This window comes from Pan troglodytes, chromosome 1 (assembly GCF_028858775.2).
Source record: "Pan troglodytes isolate AG18354 chromosome 1, NHGRI_mPanTro3-v2.0_pri, whole genome shotgun sequence".
Lineage (NCBI taxonomy): Eukaryota > Metazoa > Chordata > Mammalia > Primates > Hominidae > Pan > Pan troglodytes.
In genome coordinates this window covers 50,889,974-50,915,062 of record NC_072398.2, presented here as the reverse complement: position 1 = coordinate 50,915,062, position 25,089 = coordinate 50,889,974, and the positions used below count along the sequence as shown (strand labels likewise).

General features: G+C 37.9%; 1 protein-coding gene and 1 pseudogene across 3 annotated transcripts in view; one reads left to right on the top strand and one right to left on the bottom strand.

The window, feature by feature from the left end:
• NEK7 (NIMA related kinase 7) overlaps nucleotides 1-25,089 on the top strand; it is a 165,214-nt gene that overhangs the window by 32,116 nt on the left and 108,009 nt on the right. The window contains exon 1 of one of the 3 annotated variants that reach the window (XM_063794003.1): nucleotides 20,517-20,613. The exons of the other annotated variants lie outside the window; for them this stretch is intronic. The gene's annotated coding sequence lies outside the window, so the exon portion shown is untranslated. Of the gene's footprint in view, nucleotides 1-20,516; nucleotides 20,614-25,089 lie in introns of those variants that run through there. 3 annotated transcript variants of the gene reach the window in all.
• Nucleotides 8,632-9,088, bottom strand: LOC107969666 (proline-rich protein 13-like; annotated as a pseudogene).

Here is a 25,089-nt window from a genome sequence, read left to right as displayed (position 1 = left end):
AGTTTATGTGTGGCATGTTACGTATTTTGAATATAAGTCTGAATTAAGATTTTACTGGTATTAGTGTCATATAGGAAAAGAAAGTGGAAAAGAATGCTATTTGAAAGGATTTTTTAAAAACGTTGTTATTTTTGTTTAATTTTCATGTCATAAGTCCCTAGTTGTATGAACTGACATCTTACAATTAGATAAGTTATATTTAAAGCACAATTGAGAGAAAAAGTTCATATTTATTTGCATCTTTCGAGTTAAAAGAACTAAAGATTCGTTCTAACTCTGAGTGATATGAACAGTAAGCAGTAGGATACTACTAAGTAGAAGATCATAGTAGTCAGGCTAGTGTTAGGTCAGACTTTCCATTATTAATCCTTCTTTTGGTATTTATAACTTTTGGTTGAAAATTCTAAGGAACAATTTGTATACAAATTTTCGGCCTGGGTTGAACAAATATGTCATGACCCACTTACAGGCCTCATTAAACATTTGGATTAATGTTAAGGGCTTTTAAGATGAAGGCAAATTTTATGTTTTAGAATATGTTTTCAAAGTATTTGTTCTTTTGGGACAAACAGCTTAAAGTTATTTTATTCATTCCTTCTGGGGCTGCTTTATTTTTAGTATTAAACTCAGAATAGCTACCAAGCTCAAGTGATAAACTTTAAAAACCTATAAATTGTAATCATTATGAATCAAAACAGCATTTAATCACAAGAAGCTGTTGGATGTGAATAAAGAATTTGTGTATTAATTGATTAAAAAGTTAAACTTATCTGCAGGTTTCAATGATATTTTTAAAAAGAGAGGAAGGTCATTATTTTGTGGCTACTTAATTATTTAATTTGTATTGCCATATAGGCAAATGTTAAGAATGCAACATCTTGAATAATTCTTTCCTATACTTTGAGTAATTTTATTTTGAAAAATGCTTGCATTTTATTTGAAACACATGAAACAGAAGTATTTTAATGAAAATATTACCGCAACATTAAGTTTTCTGTTCTTGAAGATGTATAAAATTTACCCCATTTTATCTTCCTAACACTATCAGAGTTGCCATCAAAATCCACTGTGAAAACTTATCATTTAGTACATATTAAAGCATTCATCTGGGAACATGTTGTCAGTTTTCAGTCAGTTGCAACAAACAACAGACTTTTAGAGACTCCTCTAAATTTCAGCATGCCTCCATCTTCTTAAATCTATACCCCTGATATTTTCTCACACAACAAGTAAACCAACCTAAACTGGCAGAGAGGTGGAATTTTTATGCCAGTATTTTTCTTTAATGCTTTTGGATGACTTAAGCTTTAATAAAATGAATATTTATTAAGAGTATACTGTTTTATGGACTTCTAGAATAAAAATACAGTTTTACTAAATAAAATTGAACAGAATGAATCAGATATTATAGAGAAGACATGCTTCTCTGTGTATTTAGAGGATACTCTCTAAAGTCCCTTGTAACTCTGAATTTTAAAATCTGTGACTCATTCTGGTACTAGATCATTTTTTTGCATTCTTATAAATTCAAATGTATCTGTAATTAAGTAATTGTTAATGGAATTACAAATTGAGAAATTTAGTAACTTTTCCTAGGAATGGTTTGTTTCTTTTTTATTTCTACCGTTATTAGGAGAGTGGCCCTGGAAGAGAAGGATGATAACTTTTTTTGTTTTATTTCCAACAAATGGAATTTGTTATAATCTTCTTAGAATCTTGGCTTTTCTAGACTAGTAGAAGGATTTTGCTATGCTTCCTATTAGATAAACAGTAAAGAGGTGGTCATGAGTTTTATATAGTACTTTGTTTAGTGCATTTGCTTTTATTTCATACTTTGAGGTATTCATATCATTTATATATTTTTTAGAGTGTTTTCAAACAAGTAGTAACATCAACACTTGAGTTTACAAAATATTTTTTTTCTAACTCAGTAGATCAAACAGGGAAACTAACACATCAAGGGGTCCTAGGCCTTTAATCCCGCTGGGTCCTGGCAGAAGTGAAATGCTCTTTTCACTATGTGGCTATTACAAACTGTGCTGTTCTGAACATTTTTGTATGGCTTTGTGCACATGTTAGAGTTTTTTTGGAGTATATACTAGGAGAAGAATTGGTGGGTTGTAGGGATGTTGTCCTTCAAATATTTCTGCCTGTAGTATATGTGAGTTCCAGCTGTCCCATATCCTTGTTTTATTTTGACAGAATTTAATTTTTTTAGCCCATCTGATAAGTATGAAGTGGTATCCTGTTGTTTAATTTGCATCTCCCTGATTTGTGATGAGATTGAGAATATTTTCATACGCTCTTCTACAAATTACTTGTTAATGTCTTCTGCCAGTTAAAAAAAATTAGGTTGACTTTTGCGTATTGATATTTTTCATAAATCCTAGATATGAATTCTAAGTTGTATGCATTGTACATATTCTTTTTATTGATCTGTGACTTTTCTTTGTACTTTTTAAATTACCTCTCTTGATGAACAGATATTTCTAATTTTAATGTAATTGAATTTGTTAGTCGTTTTTTTATAGTTTGTAATACTTGTCCTGAAGTGTATTTTTCTTTACCTAGATGTTGTGAAGAAATACTTGTGTATTTTCTTCAAAAAGTTGTAAAGTTCTGCTTTTCATATTTAGTTCTTTAATCTGCTCTGTATAGTACAAGGTGGTAATCCTTTGTTTCTGTGTGTGTACGTGTGTATGTATTTATTGATTCAAAATAATTGATAACCAGCTATCCTGATACCATTGATCGAATAGTCTATACTTCATCCACTTGCTTGTAATGCCACTTGTCTCAAAGATTTTTCCTGCATAGTAGTTCCAATGTTCTCCCTGTCTTTTCCTGCTTCAATTGCCCTTTCAATAAGCTTGGATCTCTATTTAGGAAAGGCCCTTTACCTTGGTAAGGGTTTTCAAAAATTTCTTGGCTATTTCTGGCCCCCTTTTTTCATATTTTAGAATTAATTTTTTATATGTACAAATACACATACATACTTTTTTCAGGAAGTTGTTCATTTTATCTTATGTTTTCAGATTTACTGATGTAAAATTTTTTTTTTATATTCTTCCTTTCTTCCCCCCACATTTCTTATTTGGCTGGATTTGTAGTTATGCTGCTCTGTAATTTTTAATTTATTTTTGCTTTCTCCCTTTTTTAGTCTCACCATAGATTTGTCTATTTTTGTTAATTTTTTTTTAAAGAACCAGCTTTTGGTTTTGTTGAATCTGTCTTTGTTTTCTATTTTCTCTATTTCTGCTGTTTGCTTTTTAATTTATTGGTGTGATGTGGAAATTGATTAGATATGGGTGAGATAGGGTTGAATGAAAGATTACTCCAAGGTTTCTTTGGTAGGGACCAGGTAGATGGTGGTATTTACCAGCTGAAGTGGAAATAGTTGGAGGCAATTTGAGGGGAGGATGTGTAGTACTTCTCAGCAAATGCAAAAGAACTGAAATCATAATAAACAGTCTCTTAGATCACAGTCTAGTCAAATTACAATTCAAGATTAAGAAACACACTCAAAACCACAACTACATGGAAATTGAACAGTCTGCTCCTGAATGACTCCTGGGTAAATAATGAAATTAAGGCAGAAATAAAGAAGTCCTTTGAAACTAATGAGAACAGAGACAACATGTGAGAATCTCTGGGACTCAGCTAAAGCAGTGTTAAGAATGAAATTTATAGCAATAAGTGCCCACATCAAAAAGCTAGAAAGATCTCAAATTGACAACCTAACATCACAACTAAGAGAACTAGATAACCAAGAGCAAACAAACCCCAAAGCTAGCAGAAGACAAGAAATAACCAAGATCAGAGCAGACCTGAAGAAGACAGAGACATGAAAAACTCCTCAAAAAATCAATGAATCCAGGAGCGGTTTTTTTTTTTTTTAAACTAATAAAATAGACTGGTAGCTAAACTAATAAAGAAGAAAACAGAAGAATCAAATAGACACAATCAGAAATAATAAGGGGAATATCACCACTGACTCCACAGAAATACAAACAACCATCAGAGAATACTGTAAACACCTCTATGCACATAAACTAGAAAATCTAGAAGAAATGGGTAAGTTGCTGGATGCACACACCCTCCCAAGACTGAACCAGGAAGCAGTTAATCCCTAAATAGACCAATAACGAGTTCTGAAATTGAGGCAGTAATATAAATAGCCTACTAACCAAAAAAAGCCCAGGACCAGACAAGATATACAGCTGAAATCTATGGGAGGTACAAAAAGGAGCTGGTACCATTTCTACTGAAACTATTCCAAACAATTGAAAAGGAGGGACTCTTCCCTAACTTTATTTTACGAGGCCAGCATCATCCTGATACCAAAACCTGGCATAAATAAAACAAAAAAAGAAAACTTCAGGCCAATATGCCCGATGAACATCAATGCAAAAATCCTCAGTGAAATACTGGCAAACCGAATACAGCAGCATATCAAAAAGCTTATCCACCATGATCAAGTTGGCTTCATCCCTGGGATGCAAGATTGGTTCAACATATGCAAATCAATAAATGTAACCTATAACATAAACAGAACTAAATGATTATCTTAAGAGATGCAGAAAAGGCCTTTGATAAAATTCAGTATCCCTTCATGTTAAAAACTCTCAATCAACTAGGTATTGAAGGAACATACCTCAAAATAAGAGCCATATATGATAAATCCATATATGACAAAAAAGCCATATATGACAGCCAATATCATATTGAATGGGCAAAAGCTGAAGCATTCCCCTGGAAAACTGGCACAAGGCAAGGAAGCCCTCTCTCACCGTTCCTATTCAACATAGTATTGGAAGTTCTGGCCAGGGCAATCAGGCAAGAGAAGGAAATAAAGGGTATTCAAATAGGAAGAGAGGAAGTCAAATTATCTTTGTTTGCAGATGACATGATTTTATATCTAGAAAACCCCATAGTCTCAGCCCAAAAGCTTCTTAAGCTGATAAGCAACTTCAGCAAAGTCTCAGAATACAAAATCACTTTTGGATACTGAGTTTTATGAACTTTATTGGAAATCCGGATGGAGATGTTTAGGAGAGAGGTTGAACTTGAGATGAAGACTCTATTTTTTATTTTTAAGTTAAATTTAATTTTTTTTGTCTTCTGGAATTTCTAGCTTTTTGCATTTTCTTTTTCTTTTTTTTTTTTTTAAGGTCGGGGCACATGGTAGGTTTCTTATATAGGTAAACTTGTTTCATGGGGGGTTGTTGTATACATTATTTTGTCACCTGGGTATTAAGCCTAGTACCCATTAGTTATTTTTTCTGATTCTCTCCCTCCTCCCACCCTTCACCCTCCAATAGGCCCCAGTGTCTGTTGTTTCCCTCTATGTGTCTGTTGTTTCCCTCTATGTGTCCATGTGTTCTCATCATTTAGGTCCCACTTACAGGGGAGAACAAGTGGTATTTGGTTTTCTGTTCCTCAATCAGTTTTCTAAGGTCAAGGGCCTCCAACTCCATCCATATTCCCACAAAGGACATAATCTCCTTCTTTTTTATGACTGCATGGTATTCCATGATGTATATTTACTACATTTTCTTTATCCAGTCTACCAATAATGGCCATTTAGGTTGATTCTGTGTCTTTGCTGTTGTGAATAGTGCTGCGGTGAACATACAGGTGCATGTGTCTTTATGATAGAACAATTTATATTCCTTTGGGTATATAACCAGTAATGGGATTGCTGGGTTGAATGGTATTTTTGTTTTTAGGTTTGAAGAATCGCCACACTGTTTTCCACAGTCGTTGAACTAATTACACTTCCACCAACAGTGTATAAGTGTTCCTTTTTCTCTACAACCTTGCCAGCACCTGTTATTTTTTGACTTTTTAATAATAGCCTTTTGACTTTTTAATAGTAGCCACTTTGGTGTGAGACGAAGATATTGATATTTGATATTGACAGTGGAGAGTAGCTGGAAGAAGGGGGAAGACAAAAGGAGTTTTTTTTGGGAAGGTTTAGTGGGAAGCTTTTCTGGCTTGTCACCATCTGTATTTCTATTTTATTAAAAAAATTCTGAATTGCTAGGGCACTTGGGCATATATTTACAATAACTGACATGTAAGTACCTTTCAGTAGACTAAAAAAAAACAGGGAGTTGTCACCTTCCCCTAGGGCCTAGCACAGGTGAAACATTTTAAATGCATTTGTGGAATCAACCCTTGACTCTCCACAAGAGTATACATACTGTTTTGTCATGTACACATGATTTAAAAGGAATGTATTATGGATGCTTATTCTAGAGGATTCTAGAAAATACCCATTTAACCATATATCCCCCATTGCCTTGAACTGTTTAATGTAAATAGAGAGCAAATATTGACTTCTTAAATCAAATTTTAATTTGTCTTTGAAATTTAACCTGAATATAGGCCAGGCGTGGTGGCTCATGCCTGTGATCCCAGCACTTTGGGAGGCCGAGGTGGCCGGATCACCTGAGGTCAGGTGTTCGAGACCAGCCTGGCCAACATGGTGAAACCCCATTTCCACTACAACAAAATACAAAAATTAGCCAGGTGTGGTGGTGCACATCTGTAATCCCAGCTACTTGGGAGGCTGAGGCAGGAGAATCGCTTGAACCCAGGAGGCGGAAGTTGCAGTGAGCTGAGATTGCGCCACTGCACTCCAGCCTTGGTGAGTGAGACTCCATCTCAAAAAGAAATTTAACCCGAATATGCACTACTATTTTAAATGTATTATGATTTATATTAATTATAATTTAATAAATAGAAGACATTTATTAATCTGTATTTAAGGAAGATAAGTAATTTTCTTCCAGTGGTCTGAGATATTTCTTTTAATAAAAGGTTATCCATAAATATATCTTCTGTTATTGTTCCTGCTACCAGAAGACATTTTTCTTCGCAGATTTTAGTCTTAGTATGATGATTAAGATAAAGTTAATAATTTATTAATTGAAAGTGAGTCAGACTCTTATCCATTACTATATTCTAGGAAAATTGGAAAGTTTAATGTTATTAATTCTAAAGCTAAGCTTAATGCTTCTGAGAAGCTCAAAGGGCATTATTGCTTATAGACCAATGTCTACAAAGCTGTATTTAAGTCAGGAAAGGGTTATCACAAGCTTATTTAGTGCAGCAACCAAGTAAAAGATGCACAAGAATAGAGTTCTCAGGTGACTTCTTGATGTTTCTGTAAATTATCTGTCTGGCTTTGGAATAAGCACTTATTTGTGGAAAATGTATTATTTACAGTTTGGAGTAAATGTTCATAGAAAAGTTACCCAGTTTGATGCTTTGTCGAGAGCTGGATTTAAGTTTAAATCTTGGTTCCCCACTTGCTAGCTGTGTGACGTATCTGTTAGGAATGGATTTAGCTTTAAGTAATAACAGTGGCAAAACTACAAAGGGGTTTATTTTTCTCACATAATGAGAAATCTTTTTCAGTGACAGTAATTATAGTAATGTTCAGCGATGCCAGGGCTGGAATCTCTGTGATTCTTTGAACTTTTTCTCATAAAAAAACCTGGCTGCTTTAGCTTGAGGCATCATATCCACATGGTGGGCTGGGAGAAAGGAGGGAAGGGCAAAGGCAGCTTTTATCAGGACAAGATAATTTTGCTTATGTCTTTGGCCAAGTCCAGGTTATGTGGTTAAGTCCAGCTGAAAGACTGGCTGGCAGATGAGTAATTAGCTTTTTAGTGTCTGAGGTAGAGGCATGCAAGGGAGAGTTTGGGAATGGACGTGGGGTTGGTCAGTCTACAGAGTCTGCCACAGTGACCATGAGTGCCACTGGTAACCTGAATAAGCCTCACTTTTCTCTTGGGTACAGTAATAGAACCACTGGGGGTGGGACTTGGACTTTTTGTGTACCACTAAATCTCTAGCATCTAACACAAGGCCTGGCAGATGTATTTGTTTGGTCAATTAATACATGAAGATTATCATGAGAATTATATGAGGTATATAAGGTACTTGGCCCGGTACTTGGCACATAGTAGTATATAAATGGTATCTACTTTAGTGTTCAAGCTATGTAGAAATATAAATTTCTGTAATGTAATTATATTTGTTTTATTAGTCATTTACTGTATAATATTGAAGTTTCATTAGTTTCTTGACAGTTAACATTTCTAATAAAGAAAAGTTTTTGACTGGTGTGGTCTTTGCCTACTATGTAGATACAGTGACAAAGATAGAGAAAGAATTAATGTATGTGAATACCAATATGATAAGATACTGTGAAGTTTCTTAATAAAGCACTTTTCTTTGAAAATGTGGATTGGATATAATTGCTTTTTTAAGAAATTTTTTATCGAAGTGCAACAAACAAATAGTACATTACATATTTAAGTGTACAGCTCAGCAATTTTTTTTCAAATTTGTTTTCAACATTTAGTTTATCATCAAAAAATAGCTCCCCTGCTTAACTCATTAGCTGTATGATCTATCCAAGCAGCAAGAAGATGGTCATGCCATGGCAATCCTCTTCCCATTTTCCCTAGCCACTCAGGGCTGAACAGCAGGGTTAGGCTCAGGTGGGGGTAGGGGTGGGGAGCACAAGGGCTACTTCCCCCTGGTACAATATGGCATCTGAAGCTCGATGGGAGAACAGAACTGGTGAGACTTGAGGGAAAGGTCCAGGGCCTGTATTCAGTCAGAGTCACTGATGGAAGAGGAGGAGGAATGCTTGCCATGCTCGTGGTGCTTGTGCATCTTTTTGTGAGCTTTCTTCATTTTCATCTGCATCTTCTTGTCCTCTATCACTCCTAGTCCGAACATGCCAGGAGCCAAGGGATTCACAGGAGGCATCCAGGGGCAGGTGGTGGGTATGGAGGAGGGTAGGGACCCGAGGATTGGCATCCTGGATACCCTGGCTGTGGCACAGGATGAGGGGGCCCACCTGGGGGGAAAGCTGGATTGCCCTGGGAGAGGAAGAAAGGGGCCTTGGGGAAAGGGTGTATTGATAGGTGGTGGGTAGGCAGGATTGGAACCTCCAGGGTACCCTATGGTGGGGGGATATGGATTTGGCCCTGGCTGGCCGGCATTGGGATTCCACATGTTGAGGTGTGTCCTCCAGCCTTTCCACCACCGCCTGGGCTTGATGCATACTCCTCAGCTCAATACAATTTTAGAAGGGAACCCCCCATGTGACCACACACCAGGTGAAAATGTAGGACATTACGAGCACTGTGGAAGCTTTCCTTGGGCTTCCTTCCCTTGATCCTGGTTACTAGTCCGGTGGCCAAGAGGTGATAAATACTGATGGGGCCTGTGTATCCTATGAGGTAGAAGCATCTGTATTGTCTTCAGGTGAAGGAGGAGTGGGCCTCTTCTGCAGGCCCAGAGAGTTTAAGGTGATCTGGGGTTTCAAGATTTTCAAGCCTGTCGACCCACATGTCCCTATGTAAAGTCTCAGTCTTGGTTCTTCCCAGACAGGATCCTGTGCTTGGAATAGCAGATTTGCCAGGATTGAGTATTCAATGTTAGGTATTCAGGGTTTTTTGGCAATTTGTTGCCCTGATAATTAAATCCTTGGCCTGATTCTCAGCTCTTTCTGCTTTCTAACTGTGAGGAAGATGAGAATCTCTTTCCGTTCTCCACAGAGGCTTTTTAACCTTTCACATGTCACCTCAAATGATTCTCAGTTTTTAATTCCCTCTCCCCACAATTCGTCGGTAGCCCCCAGCAAAAGCTGATTCTGTAGTCCTTATAATTACTACTTCCTGTCAGCCTTTCAGATGCCTGAGATATTTCACCTCCCAATAAATTTCCTTCAGTTGGTATCCTGTGCCCACTTCGTGGTTGGTGAAAGTTTTAATAATTGCACTACTGCTTATGCGGGGGGCTATCCATACTTCCACCTACCATCAGTAATGGGACTCCTCATTGCCAACCAATGATGGAGCTGCAAATTCCCATGTTTGAGTCTGCTTTCTGGTCCACTTTAGTAGCAGCTGTCATTTAGCTGAATTCTCCAGGAAAGATTCAGAGATGGAGATCTGCATATATGGTGTTTATTGTATAATGCTTTTGGGAAGAGCACCATGAAGGAAGCAAGACTGGATAGAAGAACCTGAACTGCAATATGGTTGCAGTAGAGGTTGCAGCCAGTCCCCTGGGGGCATTCTGCAGCCAGAACAGCCCTTCAGGAAGTGGTGTAGACCTTTGTTCAGTCACCTTGACCAGTCATTGGATGCAGCTGCTTAGAGAGAGACACAGGTGTGAGCCATCACTCCCTGCAGCTTGGGGAATGAATGCCTTAGTCCTGGAGGGTGATCTGCACAGCACACCATAGTATCCACTGCAGAAGCTTAGATACTGATTTTCAGATTTTCTTTGTTTTCTAGTGCACACATTTAATTAATTAGTTAATTGTGTGGTTTAACTCCTCTCTCTATACTATACTTTTTTTTTATATTGCTTTTTCTGTTTGCTGCTGGAATTGTTGTTATCCCCTTTTAGTACTATTCATTTTTGCTTTATATATTCTGGCTATGTTATTCAAATGTGGGATTGTTACGTCTTGCTGACGTGTATCTATTATTTTTATGAAATATTCCTCTTTATTTCTAATTCTTTTGGTCTTAAAAGCTACTTTGTCTAATATAAGTAAAGTTACACCAGACTTCTTTTGGCCAGTGTCCACATAGTGTTTCTTTTTCATCTTTCAAAAAATGTTTTTATGTTCTGATATGTAAGACATGTCTTACAAGCAACTTAGAATTAAAAAAAAAGTTAGTTGGATAATTTTTGTTTTTCAATTCGAGCTTTTTGTTCATTCAGTGTCATACTAATATATTTAGATTTAAATCTGTCATCTTATTTGTTTTCTATTGTTCCAACTGCTCTTTGTCCTATTTTGCCTCCTTTCTTGCTCTCCTTTAAGATTACTTAAATTTTTTGCTACTTCTTGCCCCATTACCCTGCTCTTTGTGCATTCATTCATTCTATTGGTGAACACTCTAGAGATTTCAATGCATCTTTGACCTATTAAAACCAATATTTAATTAGGACTTCTATTGTTTTGTGGACAGTGCATTTTTTTCTTTTATAGATTTCAGATTTCTGAGAAATTCTCTATTTTAGTCTAATTTATAGAGCATATTAATCAAAATTATTTTAGTTTCTGATTATTCTAAAATCTGGTTCATATATGGGCCTATTTCTGTTGTCCTCCTCCTTATTTTGGTTTCTGTATCCAATTTCTTGGCCAGCTTGCTTTTTTTTCTAGTTGTATACCAGATATGTATATGAAAACTTGTTGAGGCTTTAAATGGTACCACCATCTCCAGAGATGATTCAATATTTTTTATTATGAGCATATCCGCTTTAAGTGCAGGCTGGTCTGTCTTCAGAGGTCTTGACTGAATGACGAGGGTGTTTACACAGACCTCTGCTCTTTGTTGCTTTCTTTTCTTTCTTTCTTTCTTTCTTTTTTTTTTTTTTGGAGATGGGGTCTTGCTCTGTTGCCCAGGCTGGAGTGCAGTGGCATGATCTTGGCTAACTGCAACCTCTGCCACCTGGCTTCAAGTGATTCTCCTGCCTTAGCCTCCTGAGTAGCTGGGACTACAGGCATGTGCTACCAAACCCGGCTAATTTTTGTATTTTTAGTAGAGATGGGGTTTCACCATATTGGCCAGGCTGGTCTCAAACTCCTGACCTCAGATGATCTGCCTGCCTCGGCCTCCCAAAGTGTTGGGATTACAGGCATGAGCCACTGTACCAGGCCCTTTGGTGCTTTCTATACTCCAGTTTTGTCTCCCTAGCACTGAGTCTGCCAGAATCTTGGCTTTGCTTTTTATCCTGTTAGCAATGCTTTTGCTTTGGTTTTTTGGATTATTTGAGAGATTACAGACTTAATGGGTGCCCTCTCTGTGGAGATTATGTGTTTATTCATGTTGGCTTGTTGAGATTTATAGGATTTTAGGTAGAGAGTGATTTTTGTGGTACATAATGTGTGGAGTATATTTTCATTGTATATAATTGCTTAATTTCTACTTTTGTTTTTTTAAGTGGAAGAGGGTGCTGTTTTTGTGTGTTGTGTTGACGAGGGGATAACAGAAGCATAAATTAATGAGTCCCACCAGAATTTACTCCATAGGTCATATCTAAATTTATACAGTGGTTGGCCGCAAAGTATTTCAGTTTTATTTTAGGATACACTGAATGGGTCTGTATTCTGTGCTGTCTCTTAGAATTGTTTTATTAGTTTCATTTGAAAAGCCAGGAGTATATAGTGGTTTTTTTAACATATAAAATGTTATGTACTGTGCCTGTTTTTGTAAATAAAGTATTATTGGCACATAGTCACGTATGTCCCTTTATATATTTTTATGGCTGCTTTGCCATTAGAGTTGAACAGTTGGAACAGAGAGCATTTGATGCCTGTGAAGCTTAAAATACTTACTGCCTGACCCTTTACCAAAAGGTTGCTAATTCCTGCTTCAGTTAGCAAACTAAAGTGATTCAGTTCTTTTTATAGAATCCATCATTAATATTCTAAGGAATTGGCTGTAGCTGAAGGAATATATCTTCTCTCTCCTTTTCTTTTGTCCTTATATAATTTTTATGCTCTTGTGCCCCCATTTTCTTCTCTTTCCGGAGCCTCACCCTGTTGATAGTCTTTTAGGAAAATCCAGGTGACACCAAGACACACTTGGAGTTTTTGCACCAGAGATTTGTAAGTATAGAGGAGGAGGCATGTCTTCCGACATAGTGACCATAAACAAGAAACACTTGAAGGTCACAGTCAAGCTTTATTTAAAAATATAGCATATATCGAGATTGGTTTGAGAATTGGGGAACCCTTTGTTCAGCAATGGCTTTTAATAAACTGTGTGGCAATCACAAAGAGCACTGTAGTTTGGATTTAGCACCAAGCTAAAGTTTCGTATCTTAGGACAGTTTATTACAATCAATTCATCTGAGGGCATCTAGTCTGCTGACTCTTTTTGGCTTTACCTAAAAAGTCAGAGGTACTTCAGCCACGTCTATTTCCAAACCAGAAATAACTCAGACGTAGCCTCAGCAGCACTAGAGATCCACATTAGTTACAGTGGCTTAGGATTTAAATGTTCACAGGCATCAATCATCATATTAATGTTTCAGTGCCGTTGTAGGTGTCGTCAGGAATATTAAAAAAAAATGTGACCCAGCCTTTCTTCACAAGGAGGATTGGAGAGGGCTGGTTTGGCGCTTTCCTCACTTTAGCAATCCCCTGTCAATCATTAAGTAACTTGCCCAAAATCCTGTGTGGAAACTCATTACTGTTAAAGGTGTTATTTTTGGATGGAAGCAATTGATTGTAGCACCTCTAATGCTGTATGCACAGCCTCTCAGGCAGGTGGTGTTCCACGTCCGTGTTCTCCCTTCCAGTTCACTGGTGAGTGTTACCAGAAATCACAGTGGCTACGCTGGTGCTGCTTTTCCCAGAATCTCTCTGTATTAGTCTGTTCTGAAAAAGAAGTCTAATGGAATCACAGTTTCACGTGGCTAGGGAGGCCTCACAATTCATGGTGGAAGGTGAAAGACATGTTTTACATGGCAGCAGATGAGAGAATGAGAGCCAAGCGAAAAGGGAAACCCTTTATAAGACCATCAGATTTTGTGAGACTTATTCACTACCATGAGAGCAACATGGGGGAATCTGCCCCCATGATTCAGTTATTTCCCACTGGGTCCCTCGCACGCCACATGGGAATTATGGGAGCTATAATTCAGGATGAGATTTGGGTGGGGACACAGCCAAACCATATAACTCTCCCTTATCCCAAATGACTCTAGGGTCAGGGATGGGAAGGCTGGAGAAAAAAATGGAAACAATAATACATTGGGAAAACACCTTTCTACCACTTCTTTTTTTTCAGGCTAGAATTGACATATTTGAATTACAAATGCTTTTGGAGTAAAATAAAATACTATGACGTTTTCATGAGTTCTCACATGGCATTTATAACCATCCTTCCCCGCTGCCAGTAATTTCTAAAGTCTGTTAATCTTTGTGATTGGGATGTATTTATATAAAATTGAAGGGGGTGAAATAGATGATATGTCACAAGCCTTTAGATGGAGTGTCACATTAGTTACAGTTAATATTGGCTTAGGGCTGCATTTCTCAAGCCTGGTGCTTGAAATTATCTTCCTGGAGCATCAGTTCCACTGAAGATTTTTTTAAAGAAAAATCTTTTGTATAATGAAGAGGAACATAAAAACAACTCATCTTTAAAAGAAAAAGTAGATTTTGAATGAATTTCTTACTTACATGGACTTGCTTCTGGTTGCACCCCCAGGTACAGGAATAGACTTTATCTTCATTGCTCATGGAAAAGTTTGAGAAGCAATACATTAAGACAAACACACAAGAACTCTGTTACTTTAATGTCTAGGAGAAGTAGAGATTTCTGTCTGTGGGGACATTGGTATCTATTCCAGAGAAGGGAAGCTGATTCTGTTGTGACTCAGACAATCTTACTGAATTTTGGAGAATAAAGCCCCTTTTCATCCAGTGAGGACTGTGAGAAGTAACATCATGTGTTTGAAAACACTTTCTAGTCAGTAAAAACAGGAGCAGTCATGACAGAAATAATAAAACTAACAAAAGAATGAACCTCACCCCCCACATCTAAAGCAGGGGCTGCTAATAAAGAGAGCTCAGAAAAAGACCCATTGGTTTGACCTGTGGCCTAGAAAGTGACAGAGGTTGAATTCATTTTTTTTTTTTTTTTGGTTTCCTTCCTTCCTTCCTGTTTTCTTTTGTAAAATATTTTTTCATAGATCCTTTTTGGGAAAGTAGTAGTCTTTGTATTTTGAGGATACAATGGAAAACTTTAGAGATGAGAGCGGCCAGTTGCAGGGGCTCATGCCCATATCCCAGCACTTTGGGAGCCTGATGTGGAAGGATGACTTGAGGCCAGGATTTGAGACTGGCCTGGGCAGCATAGCGAGATCCTGTCTCTACAAAAAAATTTCTTAAAAATTAGCTGGGCATGTTGGCATGTGCCTGTGAGCCCAGCTACCCGGGAGGCTGGAGCGGGAGGATCTCTGGAGCCCAGGAGTTAGAGGCTGCAGTGAGCCGTGATTGCACCACTGCACTCCAGTCCGTGCGACAGAGTAAGAGTCTGATACAAAAGAATAATACAAAAATAAAAAATAAATATGAGAGCAAGTCATAACACTTATTTTTTGCTGTGCTGTAATGTTGTTACAGTACCTAAAATGGCATATATTGAGATGCTTGATTTCTTTTTGTTTTTAAAGTTTAATGGGTTAGATCTGTATTTGTTATTTTAAAAATGAAACTCAGGGCCCGGCGCGGTGGCTCACGCCTGTAATCCCAGCACTTTGGGAGGCCGAGGCAGGCGGATCACGAGGTCGGGAGATGGAGACCATCCTGGCTAACACGGTGAAACCCTGTCTCTACTAAAAATACAAAAAATTAGCCGGGCAAGGTGGTGGGCGCCTGTAGTCCCAGTTACTCGGGAGGCTGAGGCAGGAGAATGACGTGAACCCAGGGGGCGGAACCTGCAGTGAGCCAGAGATCGCGCAACTGCACTCCAGCCTGGGCGACAGCCAGACTCCGTCTCAAAAAAAAAAAAAAAAAAAAAAAAGAAACTCAGGTATTTCATTTACAGATATTGGCTGAAATAACTATTCCAAACATTGCAATTTGAGGAATAAAACACATTTCATATAGATTTGTAACTAATGTGTGACTTGAGATCTGTTTTTTAAAAAAAAAGGAATGGGGAGATACTCAAGAGACATCCGCGTGTGCCTGGGAGGGATGTTTGTGCTCCCTCCCAATTTTCCTTCTTCTTTTAAAATGTAACATATAATAACAACAATATTAACAACAACTAAAATGCCCCAGGAATAGTCCAGGCCCCTGCTACTGTTGCTGCTCCCCGTCCCCCCTTCCTTATTCTCCTACTTCCACTAAGTAATCATTCAGTGTCTGTGAATAAAAACCCCATTGCTTATTTTTGTTTGGATCCAATTTATACTCAGAAAGGCACTGAGCATGAGCTGCTTCTTTCATGTTCTTTGCCTGAGTCTAAAACAGCTTTATTAGTGGGGCCAAAAACAGCGGCAGTTTTGGCAGGCATTGCCAAGTGCGCATCACTTTCAATGATACATCTGGATGCAAAGAACTAAACTGAAAATAGAGTGAACCTCCACTCCTATTAAATGAAAATACTGTGCCAGTCTCAAACCTAACTGTGCATGATAATCATCTCTGTACCGTTTTATTTATTTCGAAATACAGAAATGTAGGTCCTACTTCAGACTTATCTAATCATAATCAGGGGTGGAGGTGTTGAGTGGCCCAAGCAGTTATATTTAAAACAAAAAAAGCTCCATGGGTGATTCTGATAGCCAAGCAGGGGTGTGAACTACTTGTTCATAGTATGCACTCAGGATTACTTGGCCCAAAATAATTAGGTTTATATAACTGTATTTGCTCTGGGAGAAACAGATTTAATGTGTAATTAATAAATGAAAAGTATTTACTCATGACATACACTGCACACATTTTTTTTTTTTTTTGCTTTCTCATACACATCCTAAGGTACAGTCTCAGATTTGAGTTAATCCTTTTGCCTATTTAATAATGGTATGTGGAGTCTATTTCTTATTAGGTTCACAAAGCTACAGAGTAAGAGCGAATAAAAAAGATAAGTAAAAAGGCAGCTTACTGTAGCTTTTTTTCCCTTTAAAGTCAGTTAAAAAATTTTTTTTAATGTTAGGAATATGAAACAAGTTTTTAGAAAGAGGAAAGTACCACTTCTCTTCCATTGTGTTACAGTGGGTTTAGGGGGAAAGAGGAGGGAAAGAAGAAAGCAAAATTTTAAGGATTTAGTAAGGATGATATATTATTTATTGTCTTAATTTCATCAGTATGGGATTTGGGGTTTGCTTAAACAAACAAAAGTAGTACCTTGTGTAATATTTTTGAAGACATCACGTTTTTGTGTTTTTGAGTTCTATTAATATGGCCTACTGGTTTTTGCAGTTTAAGTTAAAAAAAAACTGTAACTTTAATTTCAGAATTAAATGTCAGAATTAAGTCATAAGGCAGAATCAAAATATTAGGTAACAGAGACTTTGAATTAAGTACATTCATTAGGGAGTGAGTTACAGTAATAACCACAACACTGATTTCAATAAAAATCAGTGAATATGGGAAGTGATTGGCTGATATGTGCTCATTTCGTTTTTGGGTCAGTGGTCCCTTGATTAAAGATTCTGTTTTATGTGCTAGAAGCCTTTGTATTTAGAACTGTTAACGTATCAATATGTAGTAAGGAAGAAGATAAAATTGAACCAGCAGGTGTCAGCAAGAACCAAAATAAAAAATATTAATCCTGATTATCTCAACCTTTATTACTTTTTAGTGATGCTGCAGTGTAAAACAACTTTAAAATGATATTTTAGTGACACATGCCTGCATTCTAAAGTAGAATCTTTCTTTGTCAGTGTATTGCCCTATTGGGAAATGATCAGATATTTTAGAGAATATGTCTGAAATACGGCAACAGCTCCAAAAAGATTTAAAAAAACAGACAAGTGCTGTGAACTTTTTCTCATTTCAGTGCCTTGAAAAATTTTTTTACATAAATTATCCTATATCCAAAAGCTTATGTCTAACAGTTTTAATATTTCTATGGTTATATGTTATGCATTTTTCAGTATTCCATTCCTATTGATTAGTTAATAACCATAGGCATTTTATAGAAATAAGAGTAGGAATTCATAAACAACTGTCCTCATAGTGGGCTTAATTTTCTGATGAAAATATGGCATTTATATGCTTTCAGCATACAATTTAAGATTTCATTTTAAGTCCATTCTAATTCAGTGAATAGTCAGGGGAAGGTAATGTCTGCTTTTCCAAAGAATTGAAAGGTTCATTACATTTCTCAATTTGTCACAATTTTTATTAAAATCCTATTACTTGTTTCTTCTTTATCACTTGATGAATTGACGAAAATACAAATTCAGTAGGCAAATATGATATCCAGTATTTTTGATAATCTTATTAGAGTAGTAAGCAATAAAATAATGAGTGACAGGAACATCGCCGAGACCACAAAGAAGGTATGTGATAACTCAGGCCAGTCTGAAATACTTTCATTCTCTATGTTTTATTTCTTGTTATGCCAAATAAAGACCTGCTATTTTACATTTATCCTTAACTTATTAAATGTAATACTACCCAGAAATTTGATTCCTAGGTATTTACCAGAGTGTAGAGTGTATTGAAAACTTATGTACGGACTGGTACGCAAATATTTATAATGGCTTTATTCATAATTATCCTGAACTGGAAACAATGCAGACCCCCCTCAGTTGGAGAATGAATATTGAGATACGTCCATTCAATGGAGTAGTACTCAGCCATAAAAATGAACAAACTGTGTAACCTTGATGAATCTGAAATGCACCATGCTAAGTGAAAGAAGTCACATTCAAAAGGCTTCATTTATATGATATCCTAGAAAAGATAAAACTATAGGGACAGAATACAGATTAGTATTTGTCAAGGATTGGAGGAGGGTTTGACACTGAAAGGACACAGGGAACTTGTATGGGCTGATGGAACTGTTGTATATTTTGATTCTAGTGGTTGATTTCATTACTGAGTTTGTCAAACTTCTAGAAACTGTACATTAAAATGGCAATTTAATTGTATATAAGTTATACCTTAATTTAAAAAGTTCTAAAAATAAATGTTAAAAAGGGACATAGACTGAAAAATAAAAATGAAATAAAGATAATGTTAATATAGTTTTTCTTTTCCCAGACATCCTAATAGAACCCTTAGAACACTTTAACTTCATTTATCTCTCTATTTATGTGTTGGTTGTCATGTATTTCAATTTTAGATACATTTCTAACATGGCAATCACTTTTATCTGTGGTTTCATGTAGATGTTTAATTAAATTTGCCCTGTTGCCATGCTCTTCATTTAACATTTCTTCCTATATCTTTAGCCTTCTATCTGAGGTCATTTTGATTCTGCCTATTCTCTTTGCTATTTTGTGTTCATGTAGTCTTACTTGCTTGAGTGCCTGGCTATTTTTCACGATGTATTGGATATAGTATGTGCAAAATTGTTTGTACAAATAATCTGGAGCATAAGATGTTATCTTCCTTCAGATAATTTTTACTTTTTGTCTAGGTAGCTGGGGGCAGTAGCTATCAGAAATCACTTTAATTTTAGGGTTTGAATAAATGTATGAAGTATAATGTGTTTTGTTTGTTTATTTTGGGACAGGGTCTTGCCCTGTCACCCAATCTGAAATGCAGTGGTACGACTGGTGCTGCAACCTTGACCTCCCAAGCTCATGCAGTACTCCCACCTCAGCCTCCTGAGGAGCTGGGACCACAGGCACCTGCCACCACGCCCAGTTTATTATTTTTATTTTTTGTAGAGACCGTGTCTCCCTATGTCGCCCAGGTTGGTAATGCATTTATTAATTAGCTTGATTGAGCTATTGTACAATGTGTGCATATTTCAGAATATGTTTGTATGATAAATATATTCAGCTTTTGTCAATTAAGATAATTTTAGTATTTGAGATAATTTGATGCCGTGAGAAGGCTTGTTTATGATGTTTAAGGCTTTTGAAGTCCTTAGCCAAATCATGGGGATGTTCATTGTAGTCCCTTTTTGAACTCTAGACTACAATTTCTGTTTCTGTGTTTCCAAGAGACTGTAAGAAACGCCATATAGCCTCTTAGCATCTCAACTGCATTTCCACAGTTTGCATAACAGTCAGTGGAAAAAACATGCTTAGATGTTGGGTTCGCTTTTCTTGGCTTCCTTCAGCCCTCAGATACTCTGGACCGCTAATATGTCTCTATTTCATTAGCTCTCTGATGCATTAAAGCATATATGTGTGTATATATATATATACACATACACACGCACATATGTATATATGCACACATATATGTATACACACATATGTAATATACACATATGTATGTGTATATATGTATACTTTTTTTTTTTTTGGTAAAACTCTCCTCAGAAGGAGCGCTTGTCTGAACTATTTTGCCACTATGAAAGCAAAGACTGCCTATACTCTTTTTCATACCCATACACACATGCAAATGTGCTTTTCTTAAAAACAGTGTTAAGACAATTTGTACATTTTATTATGCAAAGTGATGTTTTTTATTTAATAGATTACAAATTCTTATTAGAATAATTCAGCAAATATTTATTTACTATATGTTTATCCCTGTTCCAAGCACTGTAGGGATAAAGTGATACATAAAAGGATTTCCTAACCTTATTTGGCTTATATTTTGGCAAGGTAGATAGCTTCAACAAATAACTATGCAATTAACTAAATGTAATTTTGATAATGATAAGAATAATATCCTTTGAGTACGTATAACATGGAAATTTGTTTTTGAGTCTTAGTTTTTCATTTCACATTATATTTCATACATTTTAAAATATCACTAAAACATTTAATTTTTCTTTCTTTTACTTTCTCTCTCTCTCTCTTTTTTTTAATAGCAAAGATGGAGTCTCGCTATGTTGCCCAGGCTGGTCCTGAATTCCTAGGCTCAAGCGATCCTCCTGCCTTGGCCTTCCAAAGTGTCTGGGATTACAGGTATGAGCTACCATGCTGGGTCTAATATTTATTTATATTTTTATTTATTTATCTGGAGATGGAGTCTCTCTCTGTCACCCAGGTTGGAGTGCAGGGGCGTGATCTCGACTTACTGCAACTTCTGCCTCCTGGGTTCAAGCAATTCTCATGCATCAGCCTCCCTAATAGCTGGGACTTCCTGGCTATTTTTTGTACTTTAGTAGAGACGGGGTTTCACCATGTTGCCCAGGCTGGTCCTGAATTCCTAGGCTCAAGCGATCCTCCTGCCTTGGCCTTCCAAAGTGCCTGGGATTACAGGTATGAGCTACCATGCTGGGTCTAATATTTATTTATATTTTTATTTATTTATCTGGAGATGGAGTCTCTCTCTGTCACCCAGGTTGGAGTGCAGGGGTGTGATCTCGACTTACTGCAACTTCTGCCTCCTGGGTTCAAGCAGTTCTCATGCATCAGCCTCCCTAATAGCTGGGACTTCCTGGCTATTTTTTGTACTTTAGTAGAGACGGGGTTTCACCATGTTGCCCAGGCTGGTCTTAAACTTCTGAGCTTAGGCAGTCCGCCTGCCTGGGCCTCCCAAGGTGCTAGGATTACAGGTGTGAACACTGCGTCTGGCCTATTTTTATTTTTTTAGGGACAGGGTCCTACTTTGTCACTTAGGCTGGAGTGCAGTGGTGTTATCATAGCTTACCGTAACTTTAAACTCCTGGGCTCAAGTGATCCTCCTGCCTCACCTCCTGAGTAGCTAGGATTATAGGCACATGCCACCATGCCCAGCTGTTTTGTGTGTGTGATGGGGTCTTGCTATGTTGCTTAGGCAGGTCTTGAACTCCTGGCCCCCCAAGTTTTCCTCCCTTGGGCTCCTGAAGTGCTGAGATTGCAGGAGTAAGTCACTGAACCTGTCCTAAAAATTTTAATAAATATTTTCAATCTAGTGTTCTATTTTATGTATTTGCTGTAATTTATTTGGCCATTCTCATATTGTTAGACTTATACTTTGTTTCCAGTTTTTAAAAACGATAAATGCTTTTTTAATATGTACCTTCTTATATGTAATCCCAAATTTAGTCACTGATTAATTTTTTTAGAAGAGAATTTTGGGAGTAAGAGTACTGAGTAAAAGTATATGAAAAAATCTTGATATTATCATTTTTTCTAGAAAGGTTATATACCTATGTAAGCATTATATATACTTTGTATAATATTTATTATTTTGATAGGCTATCAACTGTATTATATGTCATTGTCCCTTCAATTTGTATTTCTTTATTCGTGATATTCAACATGCTTTATGGTTATTTCCAATATGTATTTCTTTGTGTCTATTAGGTTGTTAATAAAGTTAAGACAAAATTACTCTGCTTTATGAAGAGAACTATGGGGTTAACATTAAAGTAGGATTAGGTCTTCTAATTCTTTTCCAGTTCTGTGGTTTTATTATTTTATATTTGGATTATCATTTTTAACTTATTTCTTTGTTGAGAATACTTTAAAAAAGCTTTTAGCAATGAGTGGCAGGAAACAGATTCCAGAACCTTATTATTATAGGAAATTATGTATCAGATGAAGAATACTACAGTTATCATTGTTACAAAAGAATGAAATATGAAAACCCTATACACAATTCTCTTTTCCATTGATTACACTCACAGATTACATAGTTTTAAATCTTTGTGAGATCTCAGGCCATTCCTAATGGGTCATTCTGATTTGTGATGTGTGTGTACACATGTGCTTACTTTTCATTATTTTGAGGTGTTTTAATATTTATAGGGATTTATAGTATCCAAAGTAGCATAAATAATATTTTTAGGAGACAATTTTAGCATAAGATTGAAGAAAGCATAAAAAATAATAGGTTATTGAATTAGAACAGTGATTGAAGAATTTGAAAAATGTTCTATTTTCTGGTGTTAATAATATAGTTCTAATGGAAAAAAAATGCAGGTTTTTTTTTGGCAAGATGGCGGACTGGAGGCATCGTTAGCATGCCTTTTCCACTTCGAAAGACAAAACTGTGTGTAAAGGTTCATGCTGTGAACTTTTTTCCAAGAAGCAACACCGGAACTTAACAGAAAAACTGAAAGAAACCACAGATCTTTTGAAAGACGCAGTGGACAGTAGCACCATGAACTGAATGGAAAACTGTCTTCAGACTGTGATACACACTCCCGCAGGGGACTGGGACAATCCAGGCCATAGGGGAAGGCCTTAACCCTACCCAGTCCTGGAGCTGATGAACTGAGCAATGGGAAGTCTATGAGAAGGAAAGGCATTCAGATGTGTCTTGCGTGCATTCCCAGACTCCAGTGGGATGGGAGCGAAGCCATTCCTGATCCTGTCTCACAGGGGACCTCACGGAAGTCAGCCAGCTAACTCAGGCTCCGGTCACAGGTTGAGAGAAGCTCCCAACTGAGATTTGTGTAGGGATGAACCTCATTGGCTGTAACCGATGAGCAAACAAAAGGTGTGCTGTAGCCACAGGTGCAGGAGCTGGATGCCCCTGTGTCACAGGTGTTGGACCAGGAGAGTCATCGCCTGAAAGCCAAAGGGCATATGGCCTGGGGGCAGTTTTGTGTTCTGAGCACAGGCTGCCTGGAATTCAGCTAGCCGCTGTTAGCAAAACACTGCGGGTGTGAGACCTGCCTTGCCACGTACCTGGGAGCAGAGTGGGACTTACTGCCGCCTGCTAATCCCCACTCCCAATGGGGATTCTTTTGTGCAGTAGAGGCAGCTGCACTCCTGCCTTAAACATTACCCCGCCAGCAGCCAGGGAACTGCCCTCTGATCCCCACTGGGGCCACTGCTTGTGCCTGCACGTGGGGAGCCAGAGCATGGACTTGCCTGACCCAGCCCACACCTGGTTTTGCTCCTCTATCTGCCCTTGTAGGGTAACACAATGGACAGGGACATTTGGGAGCTCCATGGCCCAGCCCATTGCCTGAAATACCAGAGTACCACCCCAACATAAGGCAAGCAGAAAATCTGCTGTTACCACTACGGCTGATCCTCTTTTGCAAGTGCCACCTCCCGGCTGGAGGCCAACCAGCACAGTCCATTTCAACATCTGCAGGCACAAAAAACACAGCACTTAGGAAGAAGAAAACATTTGCATGACCTCAGCTATCATCATTGCCTGAGTCATTCTGGCTAACCAGGAGATCTTGAGTCTCTCCACTTGCCCAATACCTTACTGTTACAGCTGGTATTTGACAAAGCCAACACACTAAGGCTCTTTCTAACCAAGGAAATCTCAGTATCTACATCTTCCCGCCCACCCCCATCAGAGCTGGTGTGGTACCCACTGCTGGGAGACTAGAGCACAGGTCACACCTCTGGATTCCTTGCAGACATTCCACAGCACCAATCTGGAGTGGGACAGCATCACTTGACCGAGAGTCACAGAAGGATTCACAGTAGTCTGGCCTTTAGGAACTGTTAATCTTCAGGGAAGGGGGAGTGTACCACATTAAGGGAGCACCGTGTGGGACAAAAGAAACCAGATTGCAGGCCTTGAGCCTCTGAACTTTACACTAGTGGAAAGTTTCAGCAGAGGCACAGATGCAGTGCTGGGCTCAGTGGGGAAAGTCTGCAGCTCTACCCCAACAGTCAGGAAGCCCTTGTGCTTGTGAAGGGTCTTGGAGAAGGGGGCTTGTTCTCCCCTTTGCCTACCACTGCAGAAACAGCTAGGGCTTCTCCCACAGGAGCTCAGCGTAGGTGCATCTGTGGACAGCCTTCCTGGAACACTTCAGGGTTACTCTATCCTCAGAGGAGGAGCACTGTCCTCGTTCAGGCTTGTATGAGAGATAGAGTCACAACCCCTCTCTACATGGAACATCAGCATTCCTGCAGATGAAAAGAGGTGCCTGTCTGATCTCAATAGCCAGAACACTGGGTTAGGAGTGTTACTGGGAGGTGGGTCGCTTTCCTGCTGGCCTGGAAGGACGGCTGTGGTGCCTTCCTTCTTTCCCCTTGAAAGATGTCAGTGGATTTCACTGAGCACTTCCCGAGCCACCTCTGTCAAGGGTGGGACCTCTGCCCACCATTGGGATATTGCATTTATCACTGGCTTTAGCTACAGGCAGTTTTACCCATGGGCATGTCCTACTAGCCTGAAGCCTGAACTGTTCAACCCAGTGTATAAAATATTGGAGAAAAAAATTTAAAAAGTGCACATCACTGGGGACTGAAATAGGCTTCATGAGACCTCTGCTATTCCGGCCCCACAGGAGTCAGTGAATCTGCTCATATACCCGGCACATTGCTACTACAACCACCATCTGAGAAAGCCAGCATCTTGCACAAAGATTCTCTGTAACCAAGGAATTCACACAGTCTTTGCCACTGAAAGCCCCCAGAGCTGAAGCTAGATGACAATAAAGTCACATCCTCAAGGGGGAAATAAAACCCAGTTGAATAAAAAATAAATACAAAAATAATTAGTAAAAATAGTTTACCCAGATGAGAAGGAACCTGAAA